The sequence below is a fragment of the Acipenser ruthenus genome, chromosome 25, assembly GCF_902713425.1.
Source record: "Acipenser ruthenus chromosome 25, fAciRut3.2 maternal haplotype, whole genome shotgun sequence".
Classification (NCBI taxonomy): domain Eukaryota; kingdom Metazoa; phylum Chordata; class Actinopteri; order Acipenseriformes; family Acipenseridae; genus Acipenser; species Acipenser ruthenus.
Genome location: NC_081213.1, coordinates 13,989,197 through 14,007,887, shown reverse-complemented (window position 1 = coordinate 14,007,887; position 18,691 = coordinate 13,989,197). Strand labels below are relative to the sequence as shown.

The 18,691-nt window shown below is 38.1% G+C and overlaps 1 long non-coding RNA gene across 2 annotated transcripts; it reads right to left on the bottom strand.

The window, feature by feature from the left end:
* Window positions 1–1,757: 1,757 nt before the first annotated feature.
* On the bottom strand, window positions 1,758–18,095 carry LOC131701539 (uncharacterized). 2 transcript variants are annotated; one of them, XR_009308863.1, is made up of 2 exons: window positions 18,064–18,095; window positions 1,758–2,832 (listed from the first exon to the last, which is right to left on the bottom strand). It is a non-coding gene; the product is annotated as an uncharacterized LOC131701539 (long non-coding RNA). The 2 variants fall into 2 exon arrangements; XR_009308862.1 differs by lacking the exon at window positions 18,064–18,095 and adding an exon at window positions 17,012–18,057.
* Between the last annotated feature and the right edge of the window lie 596 nt (window positions 18,096–18,691).

The window sequence follows — 18,691 nt, the reverse complement described above, 5'->3', positions numbered from 1 at the left end:
TTATTTGGAATGTCCAATTTCTTTTCTCCTCACCGCAGCAATTCTTCACACAGCTCAGGAGATTCAGTGGGTGTCCTCCAATTCCACGACCAAGCCAGCTTCCTCTTCTACACACAGGAACTCGAGAGCGGATGTCAGCAAGCTACCGGCCTCTGGAGGACAAAGGCCAGCCCTGCAGGTGTCCGGACTGAGCTCCCTTGCCGCCTGGCCAGCAGGGTTTGCTGTAGCGCGATGAGGAGAAGCAGCCACTGCCGGTTTAGCCTCCCTAACTCACGGGGGCACCAGAGCCAATGTGTCGCTTCCTTCAGATTCTCTAGCAAAGACTGGTGACTCCACACAGCCAGGATGTGAACCAGCGGTGTAAGACTCACCCTGTACACCACACTGTTGTGCTTCTACCACGTGAGCCACTCGGGGACCCCCTACAATACCAATATTACTTTGTTCCAAGTGGCAGTCAAGTTTCAATCAAAATATACCAATACACATATTTTAAATACTTTATACAGCATACAAATGCATATAATGCATCCATTTATCTAAGTGCTTCTTAATAAACAAATCACTACATCTTCACTAAATAATATGAATTCAACATAACTTAAAAAAATAAACAAACAAACTCACTACCTTGCAGAAGTGAGCTTTTCATTTTTACCTTACATACAAAAACACATTTATATTAAAAAAAGCATAATAATATTTCACATGGATATTGTCCATCAATATATACATGGATATATACATGGATTTAAAAGGTTTACACTCCTATCAGAGTCAGTGGCAGGACCCAAAAGTTCATCTTTATTGAAATAAAACTACCTTGACATGCAAGACTCAACAGGTCAGGATTTAAAGCTACAGTACCCATATAAATGTATCCTTGGTTACATACAGTATGTCTGTATATGCAAAAGTTATGGCCATCCTATTTGTCCCGTATTCCTCATCGTGTTCACCATTGTAAATTGGCATGGTCATTTAGCAGTTTACCACCCCTTTCCCCATCCATGTACGCTGTGCTTATCCAGAAACCTGAGATGGAATTACAGCCTCACATTGTACAGCAGGGTGTCATTTATTTGTTAAAATTAGTAAACGACTTCATTCCTCAGGTTTTTTTGCATTTGTATTAAATTTGTATACTGCTCAAAGTTTTTTTCATTGCCATTTTCTCTGAATACATACTTTCTTCCTCCTCATAAATCTAAATAATTGGATATTTAGACGTCATTTTGATCTGCTTATTTTACAGCTGTTTAGAGTCAAGGAAGATGTTTATTGACTACAGATGGCTTTTGCAGTCTTATCATTTTACAGGGTCATGTAACATCTATAAATAATAACACTGTGGACTCCTGTAGTTCATACATATGGAAATGTTTACTTCTAATTATATCTGTACACTGCAGGAGTTTACATTACTAGTATATAAGGTGGAGACTATTGGTGAGTGGGCCTAGGGAGATTTCTGTAATTACAAGGAACCAAGCTGTTTCAACATTTTACAGGAAGCACCTGTAAATAGTATCTGTCCAAAGACATTGACATGTATCAAAAAATGGCAAAGTTACGTACAAATAAAGGGTCCAACCATGTAAAGATTTGATATCTGCTCTGCAAAAGGGGCCAAGTTATATACAAAAAAGGGATCAGTTGTGTAAAGATTGCAGTAGGAATGTTTAACTTTATAGTCCTAATAGGATCCTGTGATCAAGATGGCGGAATGTGGTGTAAAAGAATGACAACGAATCAGGTTTTCCTTAACAAGCCCCCGGTTTTATTGAATGTAAAACCAACATCAGATGGGCACCAAAAAGTCAAGGAGAATAAACAAAATAAAGGGGAGCCGGGGTACACAGCAATGTGTAACCTGACAAAATAACAATAACGAGGGGTTGCAGTCCCAAACGAGGAGAAACACAAAAATAAAGTCAATCCGTCCCTTTGATCCGGGAATGAAAACAACGGGGTAAAAATCCAGCACTTCCGGGTTCGCACTCCTCCGACGTATTCCCGGAGTGTCCCGTTAGTGCTCTATAAAATACACAAAAAGACACAGAGGTTAGCAGGTATGCACAATCACAACCACCCGCTTCCTTGCTCCCCGTCTCCCTCTTTAATTCCCTGTTTGTATCTCTGTTTCTCTCTCTCTCACACACACACACTGTACTTTGTCAGAAGGAACAGAACCCCGGGCCACGCCCCCTTTTGTACGCCCCGTCCTGTCCCCATTGGTCAGCGAGGGCAACCGCCGTCAGCCAATGTGTGATTGCCACCGCGCTTCCCGACCGGGTCTGTGACGTTGCGCACCGCGGCTCCGACTGCTCCTCCTCCCCAGTGCCCTCATCCGTCGGAAGGGAGATCTAAAACAAGAGTTCACTCTCTTTGTCACAGATCCCTATATTCCCCTTGCCTCTTTCAGTTGACACTTTGTCTTTCCTTAACCCTGTCTTATAATGGGTTTTCATATTCCTGCTAGTGAAAATGTAATGATCGGTTGTAAGGGTTATGCATGAAGGTAAACATGAAACTAACTACTCTGTTATGCTATCAGGGTGAGACCAGATGTTTTAAATTTTAACAATGCTTACCATTTATCAGTTCCAAATACCCACATTACATTCTACATTGAACGTTATTGTTTAGATACAGTACCTGCCACAAGTATTAACAGAGCTAGTCAATTGATCGGATTACCTGAATCCCCAGAGAAAGCCCTCAGACTGATTCACTGATGGTCCACAATGATCCTGGAGGTACTAGAGGCTTGTCTGTCTGTCGCCTCCATGCCTGGTATTTATTCCATACATTTCTTTCCTACACAGCACTCTGAAAGAGATTTCCTTCTGGATTTGAGAAAGCAGGCTTCTTCTGTCCACTCATTTAAACATGAAATCCTCATTTGCGGTGCTTATTCGTGTCTTGATATTTGAACTTTTGAACCATTCAAGACTGCAATACATTGGTGCCAGCCTGTCATGTGAAGAACTAAAACTGGGTAATGCTTTCCATTGTGTGTCTAATTACTGTTATTTACAATGTTATTATGCATAGTTACAATGTACTTAGAGTGTAAATCTAATTTTTTCCATGTTTATTGAGTTATATTTTAAGATACAATTTCATTCTTCAGTATGTTTACCATTACGAGATGTGATCAATATTAATAGATGATATTGTTAAATTTGGCGCTCACGTTAAAAGAAGGATGCAAATGAAAGGAAATCAAAAAGTATCTCAAAGCACTGTACAAGACAAAACAAAGTAACAATAACATACATTTGTATAGAGAAATGGAGTAAAAAGTAAGCAAGCAAGATCAAAAATAAAAACAGTTTGGTACAATATCACGTTAAAATGAAATGTAAAAAAAGAAACAAGTGTACAGGTTTTAAAACAACAGATTAAAAGTTCATTTTTAAAAAGTATGTAAAAGTATATTTTTAATTTTGACTTCAACCCATTTAAGTGATATAGCACGTCTGATATGAGATGGCAATGCGTTCCACAGTCATTATTAACTAAAAGCTCTGTCTATCTTAAAATGTGCACAAGCGGCTTTACAGCTATGGGCAAAAGCTTTGCATCACCTAGAATTTTAGGATATGAACATAATTGAAATCTTACATTTAACAACGTGAAACACACTACAAAATGATATCGCAAAAGTCTGTTTCCATTATTCAGCAGGTTTCATTTGACTTTATGAAGCAAAATTTGTTAATTCTATTGGGTGATGCAAAACTTTTGTCCATAGCTGTGAATAGGATTTGGTACACATGGCAAAAATAGGAATGTGACAATAAGGAGGCTGTGTGGTCCAGTGGTTAAAGAAACTGGCTTGTAACCAGTAGGTCCCCGGTTCAAATCCCACCTCAGCCACTGACTCATTGTGTGACCCTGAGCAAGTCACTTAACCTCCTTGTGCTCCGTCTTTCGGGTGAGACGTAATTGTAAGTGACTCTGCAGCTGATGCATAGTTCACACACCCTAGTCTCTGTAAGTTGCCTTGGATAAAGGCGTCTGCTAAATAAACAAATAATAAACAAGTTCATTTCTGAGAATATACCCTACTTCCATAGTAAATATTTCATTTGGAAGGTGGAATTTCCATGTTATAGCCCCCTGTCCTATAAAAAAATATGTAGGGAGTTCAGATGAGTAATTATGTATCATATCATAGTATATTAACTCACAGTCTTATGGCTTGGTTATTATAATCTACAATAGTAATTGAGTAATATGGACTAACATTAAGCCCTGGGAGGATGAAACAGGAATATTGTTATTGATGCATTGATCCAATACTGTACATGCCAGCAAGCCTTGTGCATTCAGCTGTACAATGTTTACTAGTATGCTTCTTCTAGAAGAAAGTAAATGTCTTGACAATAATGAATTCTGAATCATACCTTTTTAGATACTGAACAAATGCAATATATTAAACCTGCAGCGATTCACTTATTAAAAGATGTATATGTTTTCGGTTGTAGACAAGACAAGAACAGTGCATATCATTCTAATGGACAAGCTGAGTTAATAGAGGGGAAAGGTGCTCATGTGTAACGTATTCCTCTCTCCTACTAACCATGCGGTTTTGGAAATACATAGAATCAAAGTTTAAAAGGTTACAGCACACGTCATCTATCAGATCCTCTAGCATTATAATACAGTGCCTGTACCTGTTATTCTCTCTCTCTCTCTCTCTCTCTCTCTCTCTCTCTGCGTCTTTGCTGTTTTTTGGGGGGTTTTACGCACTCGTTCAAAGCATTCTTTATTTTTTCGTATCATAAACATGAATGTCAGAATTTTGCTTTTCAATGATAGTAGGGTTTCAATACTCCTATACAGTAGAACCTCAGAGTTACGAACACCAAACTTACAAACTGACCGGTCAAACGAACACCCCACTTTGAGCTGGAAGTGTGCAATCACTCACCAAGTGTGCAATGCAACCAGAACCTTTTTAAAAAGCATAAGGTTATCCTACTGAAATGGTAAGAACTGGAAATGCAAACATGTTGCACTTTCAGTTGAAAGAAAACATATTTTTAAAAAACAATGACCGCGATATCATCCTCAGCAATGGGAATAGCGATATCATCCTCAGTAATGTGAATAGCGATATCATCTCAGCAATGTGAATAGCGATATCATCTCAGCAATGTGAATAGCGATATCATCCTCAGCAATGGGAACACAGTATCATGAAATTGCAGTGATATTAAAAAAGGTCAAGAAGATTTTTGCAATGGAGACAAAAGGCAACAGGGAAATAAAAACAGATGTATCATACGCAAAGCTGCTGCTGCTGATTTTGACAAAGCACTCCATAAGGGGCGTACACATTTATTAAAACCATTGGAAACTCATTTTCAGAGTTAAAGACATTTCAGACTTCCGAACAGCCTCCCTTCCCAAGGTGTTCGTAACGCTGAGGTTCAACTTTATGTCCTATTTAACCATTGCTTTGCTTCTGACAACTGTGACTTTCTATAAGGATTTTCTATTTACTAACTTAGTCGACACAGTTGTAAATAATATTGATAAAAAAGACTGCGCTTTAGAGAACTATACATGCCACACCTACACACCTGCAAACTTAAACATATGGTTATGTTGACTGATGACTGCAGACCATTTGTCATGTGGTGTAATCCTTCTATAGTATAAAATATTCATACAAAAAAATAAAAATACTGGATTCACAAAATCAGCACAAATAAAATATGTATGTTTGTGTAGCATTGTGTTTAATATGAATTGTATAAGTGTGTCCACATACATTAAGGTGATGTAACAAAACCATTGGTGAAATTAGCAGCTTCCATAAGTAATACTAATACATATTTATTGGTTTCTGTAGAGAGCTACCATTGTTTCAGTGCTGCCCGTCCTGTTGAATATGATGGTACACAGAGGCACCAATAGAAATCCAGTATCTGATGCTTGCTCTGTGGTACAGTCAGCGCTCCACATAAGGTTTTGGGTCTGGGAGTAACTCACCCTTTAATTTTAAGGAGGGATTAAAATGTATTTTCAGAGGGTAAAATGCAACATTAAAAAACAGCCTTCCATTTTAACTGCAATGTTACTTTGTAACTGCTGCACAACCAGGTGTTCAGGTCCGGTCTGGCTCAGCGTATTTTTTTTCGAGGTATCACACTGACTCTGCAAATTAATTACATTACTTATATTTTAACATTAAATTCTTAAACTCAGTGAACTTGTTAAAACTTCAATATAAAGCCTTAAAGCTATACAGATTAATAAAATAAGGAAATGCAATATTAAACAGTTTGTAAGTGCAAGTGGCCTGGCAAGCCAGGCTGATAGGACGCACGTCTATTCTTATTTTCTAGTCAGTTGTGCTTGGCATTTGAAGTGTCACAACAGCGGCATCACACTAAGTGTAGTTTCTGTGCACGACTGCGTTACTGTACAGCAAACATTACTTAACATTACTGTTAGAGGAATCCTGGGAACACACTAGAAATACCCTTTTACCATTTGGTATTAAATTGACCTTGTTCAGGCTTGTCCATTTCCCTTTACATGTTGGCCTTGTTTTCCATACATTTCCAAAACTGGATTCATTTATATAGAAGGTGCAACAATTAATCAATGAATCGGTTATTGATTGCCATGGCGTTGTTTTATTTTTTGCTTTTTTTTCAAGCCTTAGTGAGCCCTCCTATTATGTTTCAAGTTTATTTGACCCAGTACTGGTTTTGATTGACCTTAAATGTAACTTTTTCCCCCTATAATATTTTATGACTTTTCCTAGTTTGGATTCACAAACTTAAAAACAGAAAATAACTGATCATGTATACAAATATAATGCCTTGGCCAATATGACCCGAGACATTTATCTATGTAGCTTTGTATGCATAAAGAAAAGAAAATGCTTTCACTTGGTCTTTTATAAAATGGGCAGCATCTCCATGCATGAGTCAAATTCCAATGTCATCAAAAGGGATCCTGAGCCGACTAGATATGCTGTTACTTGCAGTAATGATATAGCATCAGCATTTGATCTTTTCATGCCATCAGCAATCGAACATATAATACTGGAAATGACCAACATGGGAGGCAGGCATGTACGTGGTGCAAAGTAAGAACTTGATCATGTTTATGTGCATGCATACATTGGGTTACTGTTGTTAACTTCAGTGTACTAGTGCTACCCATCATTCAAAGAAAATCAGGAATTCCCAGAGCACCTGCAGCAATTGCTCTTATCCAGAATGTACAGGCAGAAGGAGCTGGTGCATCTCTGCCTGCAGTAACTGGCATTTGCAAAAAATTAGCAAAATTCAACTTTTGCCCTTCAAGCAATGACAATAAGATAAACACTAACTGAGTGAAATGCAGAAAGTATCTGTGCAAAAATCATATGTCTACCTTCTGTCCGTCATGTGCAATGTGATCTCACAGTCCTGCATTTAGAAAGGAACCTGGGAGTACATATCATTCATCTTGGACACAAATGATGTTGTGTTTCTACAACACTGTATGTCCTATTTTGTATACATCCACATTTATTGGAACATTTGTATATAAATGTTATAGAAAATGGATGTACCATAGTTACAATTTGTACTTCATGAAAAGGTGTGTGTTTTTTTTTGTTCTTGTGTTTTACGATCAACAGGATCTCTGAATGAAAACAGTTGAGACGTGTGCTTGACTGAAGCCGAGAGATCATTGTCCGGTTTCATTCTGGCCACGTCTGGCGTCTGACTAGTAGAGGTTCCTGTGGCCCCAGACTATTCACTCGCCTGCAAGATTGCAAAGGTCAATGAACCGACATATGAACTTGTAAGCTCCCAATAGCATGGCTCACTCCTCCTTCCCTCAGGCCTTAACTAGCTCAACCACTCCGGGCTCTGGCTTCAGTTTTCACATAGCATGTTGTCGGTCAGTTTTCAGAGCAATAATTTCCCACACAAAGCCTTCAAAGTAGAATGAAAAGGCTTTAAAAAATTGTTTACCCATGTTTCCAATTGCTGTATTATTCCTGTTTTTTTATTACATGGCTGACTTATTTTTAAAAAGTTTAAGCTCATCAAGGGTCATTTCCACAAGCTAAGCTGCTGAAGACCATTTCAACTAGTCTTAGTTCGGTATCTCACAAGGGCTTTGTGCATCATCAATAGCAGAGTTTCCATGCAGTTTCTCCATTGTCATGAGAATGTGACGTAACATGCACATATCACGCTATAGGAAGTGTGCGGCCAAAACATGGCACGACTTAAAAAGGTAGGTAAATCACCTTCTCACAGTAAAAAGCACTTGTGACACAACCTCACGCAACTTTCTACTATAACTAAAGGCTGTACCAAGCAATTCTTTGTTAACAACTGAGATCTGCTGGAAGTAGCCCTGGCAAGCGTCTTTGACCAAATAGGAAACAATAAGCACACAGTACGAGGGGTTTAGAGACCTCTTTTTTTTTTTTAACGAATCTACTACCAAATGAAGAAAATAATTTAAAGCAGGTATGATTTATTGATTTATGGATATTTACTTTATATATGTGGACGTGATTTTATAAAGCTTTTAACAGTATACCGTCTGTCATTAATAAATTGTCAGCCCCCCCCACACCCCTAATTTCTCGCAATCCTGAACATTTTAATTGATAAAAATCGAAATAAATGCTTAAAAATAAGCATTGTTATTATCCGTCGAAATTCTTCAAAAAATAAAAATCGAATTCTGCCAAGCCTATTTATAGTTTTTTTTTTTTTTTTATAAGCAAGGTTATAAAAAAAGACTGTAGCTACTACAACTAGAAGTCTTTTTCAATGTCTTCAATATCTTGACATTTTGAAGACATTGAAAGAATTCTCGTTGAAACGTTTGAATTTGTTTATCTTCGTGTTTCTTTATTGTTGATACATATATTTTTTTTCCATCTAACTTATTTACTTTACTGAATGGATACTGTTTTTTTTTATTCGTGTTGCGAGTTGCTCCTGTTGCAGTAGATTTTTTTTTTTATTATTATTACTTGGTTGTATTTGTATTTATATGGCTAATCCATGATTATTCGTTATACAACCTCGCACGCAGTAAGCGGCACATTTGCCTGCCCCTATATAATTTCCAGGTAGACAATGATAATGGCTTACTTACATGGATTACCTAACTTAGCTTTCTGTCATGGTTAAAGCACATGACATACATAGCAATTACACATATCCAATAGGTTTCAGAGCCACTCTTCCAGAAATTGTTCTGTAATTGCCCACAGCCATTACGGGAGCCATGGCATAAAAGCCTGTTATTAAAAAACTGGGATACAACATAGAGTTTAATAACGAGGGCAGGCTGTATAATTGAAGGTTATTGAGCTTGTCCGTGCTTCAATTGATTGTGCTTCTTTCAAGGTAATTTCTGTATTGTGCTTAACTTAACCACTGTTAGGAGGACAATGGCCTGGAACAAGCCTAAACCAGAATGCAATTATAGCGAAAAGGATAACTTCATGCAACCTAATGAACTACATGTGCAACAATATATGTTCAACAATATATGCCTACAAATAAACTTTGCCCCGTCTTTCTTAATCAAATGAACTCAACCTTTGTCTAAATTGCTAATTCCATTAGACCTTCAGGGTAGATAAAGGCGTACGTACACAGTGAGTGTGTCTATTTTAACTTCCAATTCATGCTTGAATCCTTATACAGAATAAATGTATTTTTAACAGGGCATTCGAAATGTATTCAGAATATTATCTTATTATGTTGTAATATTGGATCCCTTAATGGCAAAGTATTCTTTATAAACAAAATGTTACGCTTCCAACAATGAAGAACTTTATTTACCAATACAAACCCTCAACATTTTGCTGTTAATAATAACAGCATCTGAACAACTGGCTATATTTAAAAGAGTAAGTAGCTTCTTACTTCCCCTTTGCCTTTTTAGGATGTTTGCAATCATTCTGAGTGGTTATTTTTGCAATCATTCACATACTAGGTCTGTGTTGTGGTGCTCTGGCTTTCAGAGCTGCTGTTCGGGTCTGGTTGCCTGCCATACACATATGTAGGTAGAGTGTTTTCTATTTTTATATTTGTAAGCTCCCGCACAATTTAGTACACAGCAGTGTATTGCCTGCAAAACAAAAGGTAATTCCAAAATGGCAGCCTTCTCAAAAAAAACCCAAAACAGTATTAATAGCAATAATAACATGGGGACAATAATAAAGTAAGAAAAGGGAAGCTACTTAGTCTTTAAGGTTTATAAAAATGAACTTCCAGTTCTAATGAAGTGCCTCCGAAACACAACAGAATGAGGGGAAGCCACTGCAGATCTCGCCCATCCGTCAGTCCGTCCCAACATGCCTGGGGAACACGATGACTGCTTTGATTTTACAAATATATTGAACCTGTTCACTCACTCTCTCACATTCTTACTGTTGCGCTTGTGACTATGATGTTATTGTGTTTTGAGTGCTGGACTTTTAAGACTAAAGGTCACGTCAGATTCAGATGAGAGGAGAGAGAGAGCGAGTTTGGTGTAGATGGAGGACATGTGTTGTGTTGTTCCGTACCTCCTTTATATTATCGTGTAGAGACAGTAAGCCCAACACCTCTATGTCACTGCTACAGAAGGGAACAGAGTTATGTTTAACTCATTAGATATCATAAACGTCTTAAGTTGGATTCCCTGAAGCGCTGCATGTCTGTGTGTTTGTGGCCTCTTATAAAACCTGCAGCTGAACCTCCCGCTGATGGACGACTGCCAAGGGCCCCTCACCAAATGTTGAAACTGCTGTTGCTCTACCTCAACTCTACCTTGCCTTACAAAATTACATATTTCAAATAAATTATAAATAAGGAAATGGTAACTGTTATATACATCTTTCAGGTATTGTGTGAATGTGCCTGCTCTGGTTCCTCAAATTACTGGACTGTGTAGGTGTTGTAAAATGATGCCCATAGAGACTGAGCAATCCCATGGCCAAGCGGATGTCAGAGAACCACTGGCCTCTGGAGCACAAAGGTCAGCCCTGTAGGTGTCTGCTTATGCTTACCAGGCACCTGTCCAGTCTTATGTAGCTCACTGAGGAAAAACAGTCCCATCAGATTTTGCCTCACTAACTAGAGCCAGTGTGACGCTCCCTTTGGAATCCCCAGAGAAGACTAAACAATTCTAATCCTGCCACTCTTTCAACATTAGTTCAAAATGATCCACCACGTCATCTTACACAGGGGCTGGTAGGGAACCAGTAAACCTGTTCCAGCATGCAAACCATTTATCCAATTAGCTAATTAACCAGCTGACCTGCAAATTACCTCATCTGAGCAAAACACACACCAATCTGCTGATTAATGTAAAACGATGTTAGTGTATTAAATTGAATTAACAATTTACAACCTTATTTTTTTAAATTAATTTCAGTATTGCAATTAATGCTAAGTGTTGTTGCCTAATCAGGTTCAGCATATAAAAAATAAAAGGTTTTAATGTAATTAGAACATGCAATCATTGACACAGAGAGCGAGAGAGAGAGAGAGAGCATGGTTAAATTCCGATTCTGATGCATTTAGAGGATACAGACAAAGTCACTAAACTCTGATGGGGGGATCGAGAACTTAACCAGTAAGAATAGCATACAGAATAATTGTACAGGGGTTTAAAGTGATTGTAGCAATTAAAATAATTCCATAAATCTGTGTTCCACTTCCATTTACTATGTACGTCTCCAATATGCAGTTTTGAAAGAAAAACATGTTTTTAGCAAACATGGATTTTCAATTTAAAACATGATAGCTGGTACTACATTATGCCTTATTCTCAGGGTATACACTTGCTTATTGGCTACATCTGCAAGATGCTCTTGGACACATTATCAGTGATATACCTGGGGCCAACAGGTGTTTTGTGTCTTTTAACACCAGACACCCTCGCCCAGGAAACCCAACTGAGGCTGATCAGGCCCCAACCTGTGTTCAAATGGCGTTGTGCTAACCTGACATCCACTGATGTCGACTTTTGAACCACAGCCATCTAGAGGCTTTCTCTGCTGCCTCACAGATGTTATTGATGGTTTTTGTTCGAGTGGCCCCTGTGATACCACGTGACCCCAAAGCTTTCCACAGAGATTGCCCTGCAAAACCCCTACAGCCCACTTCTATTGGCTCACATTTTGTTTTCCAACGTTCTTGCATCACTGCTATACTAGGTCCTCATATTTTGACCTTTCTTTCATTTGCCTCCTCCAGCCGATCTTCCCATGTAACTGTAAGCTCCAGCATTATAACCTGCTTTGTTGATGTAGACACTAGCACGATATCTGGTCTAAGTGAAGACTGTGCAATATATTGAGGAAACCTTAACTGTTTCTCCAAGTCTACGCTCATTTGCCAGTCTTGTGCAGATGCCAGAGCTCCAGATACTGCTGTTACGTTGGTGCTTGGTGGGGCCCCTGCTCCAACGAAGGAAATGAAAGATGTTACCTGGCAGGCATTCCTGCCAGACTCAATTCCCTTCTCTATGGCTGCAGCAACCGATTTGAGGACCTGGTCATGCCGCCAACGGTACCGCCCATCACCAAGGGCCTTTGTGCAACAGCTAAGAATGTGCTCGAGACTGCCACAGTTTGAGCAAAGTGGGCACGCTGATGATTCTGCCTTGCCCCAGATAAATAGGTTAGAAGGGCTCGGGAGCACATAGACTGAAAACTGGTAAGGTTCTGTTTGCCACAGGTCTGTCCAGGTGATTTTCCGCTCCTTTGCCCCAACCAATCTAGACCAGGCACCCTGCTGCTTCATTGACACTGCTCTGCATGATCTTTCCTCCTCCACTGCAGCTCACACCTCATCTTACACCAGCTTTCGTCTCTCCTTTCTTAATGCCGTGTCATATCTGGGAGTTGAGACAGTACCAAGTCCTGCTCTTCCTTGTGCTAGTCTTCCCACCATGATGCTGTGTCACAGGCGAGACTCAGCCTGGCATACTGCTTCTAGGGCATTCCACTTTCTGCCTGTCTTCACTTTAATGCCTGCTTGGGACACCTTGCTGTCGCTCGAGTCCCTGTACTGCAATACCTCCCTTGCTCTAGTGACCTTGAACTCCTCTGTGATAGTGCTGAATAGCAGTTGTAACTTACTGGTCCTGCCATAAAGAGCAATGCTGCTAAGACTTCTTGGCAGACCAAGCCATCTTCGTAGGTAGCTACTGACTTTCCTCTCAAAGCCTTCAACTGTTGAAACAGCTACCTCATAGATGAGTAAAGGCCACAAAATTCGCAGGAGGATTCCGTGCTGATATATCCAGGCCTTAAACTTTCCTGGTAACCCAGACTTATCCACAGAGGCTAGCCAACTTTCTAATTGCAGATTGGTGGCCCGAATACTCTCTGTGTCCCTGAGACTACTGTTAACCCATTGCAGTCCATTTATTAAGTGCGTGTCAGGCGCATCAGGTCCAATTTATTTTCACACACGCAGTTTATTTTAGACACGCTGTTTAAAAGTATTTTTTTCCACAGTCAAACGGGTTTAAAAGGCCCTGCATATCAACAAAGCACTCACTAGAAATCTCCAGCCTCGCCCCACCCTTTCGTTCGCTATAGCTTTCATATATGCTAAGAAATAAATAATAATAATAATAATAATAGTCGTACATACCAATCAGTCATCTCCTGATCACTCGTTTTATCACCAAACGCCTCAATAATGCGATCCAAGTCATTATTTTATTACTATAACATCTCAAAAAAGCTCTGCAAATGTCCGTGATATTCTCTGAGCGTTGATGCAGTAACAGCCAGCTTGTTTCCTTATGGCCGCCGTTATCTTATGCCAGGGGCAAGTATGACTATTCATGAGATACGCCCCTTTTTTTTCGGCTTGTCTCGGCTCCTGTCGCTCCCACTCGGCCATTGAATGGTTCTCAGCTTTTTCCGGAGAAAAAATGACTAGAAACCATTTTTTTGCGTCTTTTTGATGATGTCGGACAGGGTCCGACATTGGACCGGATAGGAATAATTGCAATGTCGGACCGGACCGCAAAGGGTTAAACATCTTCCCCAAGCTCTTCACGGGTTTCTCCGTAATTGAAGGGATAACTTCATCTGCTACAGTAAAACAGAAGTTATTTGTGACCTTCCCTTTCTTCAGTACTAAACTACGCAATTTTGCTGGTTTGAATTTCGTATATGTCCATCCAACGAGCTTCTCCAGGCCGCGAAGAATCCATCTTCCGCCTGGTACTGCCTTAGTAGTGACAGTCAGGTCATCCATAAAAGCTCTTATCGGTGGCTGCCGAATGCCTGACTCTGACTGCAGTCCCCGACACTCTATCTCTGCAGACTTAATCAGCATATTCATAGTGAGGGCGAAGAGGATCATAGAGATAGTACACCCTGTGATAATACCTACTTCAAGCCTCTGCCATTCTGATGTAATTGAACTGATATACGCATATGAAAGTCATTATAATAATCCATAATAAGATTCTGCATCTTTGCTGGAATGTGATGCTTCTGCAGTCTTCTCTACCAGTTTGAGGGGAGATGTTATCACCAAGAATCATTCTGTCTCTGTCATAGGTCACATTTTTACATTTTTGTCCATATATGGAAAACTACAAAGCGGTATGTAATTCAATATGTTAACGTAACATTATTCAGCAGGTTTCATTCGACTTTATGAAGCAAAATGTATTAATTCTATAGGGGGATGCAAAACTTTTGGCCATAGCTGTATGTCAATGCCTAAGGTTTAAATGTGCATAAAATGTAACCAAAATGCATGTCCCCATATTAGCTTATTAAATGGCTAATATTAAACTAGGTTTTCATATCTTACATGAATATAGATTCATATTCATTAACCAAGGTGTATTCTTTAATTTATTTCCTGAAAACATCTAGATTGAAAACTATAACCATTGGTTTAAATAAAGCTTAGCAGTTTTATTTATTAGAGCTTCGCAATGTCAGATAATGCTTACAATAGAAAACACTATTTGCCAACTATTCATACCTTACAAGTTACAAAAACAAAGTTTCACGAGTTGGATGGGGCAAAACGCCCATGTTAAAAACATCGATAATACATACGATTTCCAAAGGAATTAAATATATTTTTAAACTACTGCCACCTAGGTACAATTATTTCATGAGGTTTCCTAACCTTGACAATAAATCAAAATAAAAATCAAATATTCTCATGAAACTTGCCATACTTGTATGGATACATATTACATGGTTCATGATCATTACACTAATTCTGTAGCATAACAAAATAAAATACATACATAATACATAACTATGGGTGTCTGTGACAGTAGTCATGACCTACATAAACATATGTAATTATGACATGTTTGTATTTCACAGGTAAAATACTTTACGTAGTATGCAGTTTTTTGCGTTCCATCCACAATTCGTGGATTGACTTGGGTCTCTTTTCATTCCAATTGTTCTGTCTCGTGGGCGGTCCGTGGGTAGCGTCTATTTTAATTTATATATGAAAATCCAACAGAAAGCGCATTCAGACTGTCGGTTTTTCAAAATAAAACTTTCATGTATCACTCATGATTTAAAGAAAAGGTGTAAACATGGAATGTTCGGAAAAGATTTCTTAAACATTCTAAACACCGACACGGATGAATAGAGCCCACTGTCTGCACATCAGTCTGTCTGTGTTACACTCACATTTTTACATGCATCTTAAGAACACAAGAAGTTATTACACACTGTAAAAAAATGTAATTTTAATGTACTTTACCATGAGGCTTATTTGCTTACTGAATATGATGGTCAAGGATTTAAAGTCGTGGCAATAGGGGATGTACAGTGGTAGCCACAGCCAACAATAAGAATGTAAAAATATGGTATGATAAAAGTTTTAAAACTCAATGCGATATGTCGGTTTGTTAACTCACTAATTTTGTGACCTTTCAAACAAATCATTTGCACCTGATTTAAGGCTGCAGTAGCAAAGGTGTTGAATACTTATGCAACTGAGATTAATCTGTTTTTTCTCTGTAAATCTTACTTATTTATATTCTATATGCATTTTTTAACTTTATCAATGTGGAGTAGTTTGTGTAGATTCTACATGTAAAGTCTAATTTGAAAGCGTTGTGGAGTACACTCAGGTGCCAACAAAATGTGAAAACTTTGCAGAGGGGTGAATATTTCTGCAAACCACTGTGTGTGTGTGTGTGTGTGTGTTTATATATATATATATATATATCAGGGTTTCCCCTGGGTTCTAGATTTTTGTAGTCACTAGTGACTAATACTTTCTAAAAACATTAGTCACTCAAGATATTCAATAGTCACTACTGGCGCACAGCTCAAGTTTTCAAGGGTGTTAAATCACTGTATTGACCAAAACAATTACTTAATTAAACCATTTTAATAATGCTCTACAGTTTAAATAAATTGGTAATTTACAGCTGTAAAGTTTTAGAACATTAAAATTCAAGAACCAGATTTATTTGCCCTGAAAAGCTACATACAGACACAGAATGCATTATGAATTACTTATACCATGTATGTCTTTTAATAATAAAAAGAAAAAAAACAGTGTTAGAATATTATATACAACCCATGGAAACAGAGTTTTGCAATAAGGCTGAAACTTTGCTGCTTGTTTTCTTTTTCTGTTATCTGACGCTTGTGAGCTTTGTTTGTTCTTTGTTGTCTGGTGTTCCGAATCCAAGTCTTCACTTTCTACAACTTGTTGTTCTGTTTGTTCTGTTTCACTCTTGCTGAAAAAACGAGTGGATTTTCTTCTGCGACATTTTACAGTATTGGCTAACAGTTTTGTTTTTTTAATTCGCGCGCACAAGTTTACCGCAATCATGTATTTATATTGATGATAAAGTTATAGAAAAGAAGGCAAAGAAAAATTCACTATCTACGCATCTCTACAGCTGACCTCAATACAAAAACATATTACTGGCATTTTTAAATTATTGGTGACTAAAACGTGCAGTACTTGTGCTAATTAAAAAAGAATAATAAAACGCTTACCTAGTATCAGTGTGATGGATGTCCCTGCTTGTTACCACACAAATCACTGATGATGGCAGAGAAATTGGAGAGAGCTTCAGTCGCAAGACATTTTTGGCGTTTTTAATCTTTGATGGTATTTCGTCTTGATCGCCCTTTGCTAGTAATGTACTAGTATTGAACAAACAACCCACATTTTTTCACTGGATTGAAAGCTAAAAACTCTTACTACTCTCACACCAGACGTAACAGCTTGTCAAACTAGACCGCATGGCAATACTGCGGTTTCTGACTGGCCAAACATTCTGTAGTTTGAAATGTAGTACTTACGTTACAATAAACTTTAATTGGGTCATTGAAAAGAATAAATATCGACTTGCAGGCATGAACGCACACAGGAGATAAAATGGGTTAAAGACTAGGCTTTTAGTTTTTTTAACTTAAAAGTTTTTTTTAACTTTTTGTATCCCAGACAGACTGCAGTAACCGCCCAACTGTTTATATTACATTTAAACAACAGGGCTTATTTAAAATGTACATATTTAATATGTAAATTAGCCGTGTGTGCACTGAACGCTCTGTCACAGCACATCAGTCTGGTGTTAGCGATTAAACGTTAGCGATTGAAAACTGCTAGAAGAAACCACATTACCAACAGATACAGTTTAATAGTAGTAGTATTTAAATGCCGTTGTCCTCACTGGTAAATTCTTCCAGCTTCCCCTTTTATTTTGACAATTTCCAATATTTTTTTTTAGACCACAAAATAACTAGTCGGAAACATACATGTTTAACAGAAAATAAAAAGAATACCAGCACATGCAGATCACTCCAGACGTTCTCTCCCTATATAAAACAACAACCATTAGAAGTGCGCAACACTACACTCTCAATAGTACAACACGAGTTATCAGAAAAAAAAAAAGTTTTAACACGATTTGATGAGCGAGTTATTATTAACACATCATGAATACATATTACAACATGAGTTACAACAGTTTTCTCCATGTACAAATGTATTTTAAATAAAGATTCTAGTCTATAAAAGAGAGAGAACATGAAACATGACTTACCCTCAGCATTAACAACAGGGCGACTGAGGGATTACTGGGTAATTCTTACATGTGCTTGTTCTTAAAGTCGTATTCCCTATTAATGACCTCCGACTACAATTAAAGGAAACGAACATTTTCCTTTGAAACAAAACAACAAATTAACATGAAACTTTGGTGAAATTCAAAAAATAAAATAACAAATTACACTTGTTACACTAGTTTGTGTTAGAGTCCTGCGCCGTCTTCTTACCCGCGACCCGACCTGACCCGCTTTAATAAGACCTGCAACCCGACCTCAACCCGAAGGTGTTTGTCCTTTACCTACTGTATTATTGAATTGTGGTTTGTCATACTTGTACTTTGCTTGAACAAAAGTTATTGTATTTCTTGCTCTTATTGTATTACTTGTATTGTAACACTTGAAATGTATTTGCTTACGATTGTAAGTCACCCTGGATAAGGGTGTCTGCTAAGAAATAAATAATAATAATAATAATAATAATAATAATAATAATAATAATAATAATAATAATAATAATAATAATAATAATACTGCCTGCGCCCACTGACTCACTCGCGCTCTCACATTCACACACAGATATCTCTATCATTCTCCACAGACTTTTACACAATAGGTTATACAGAG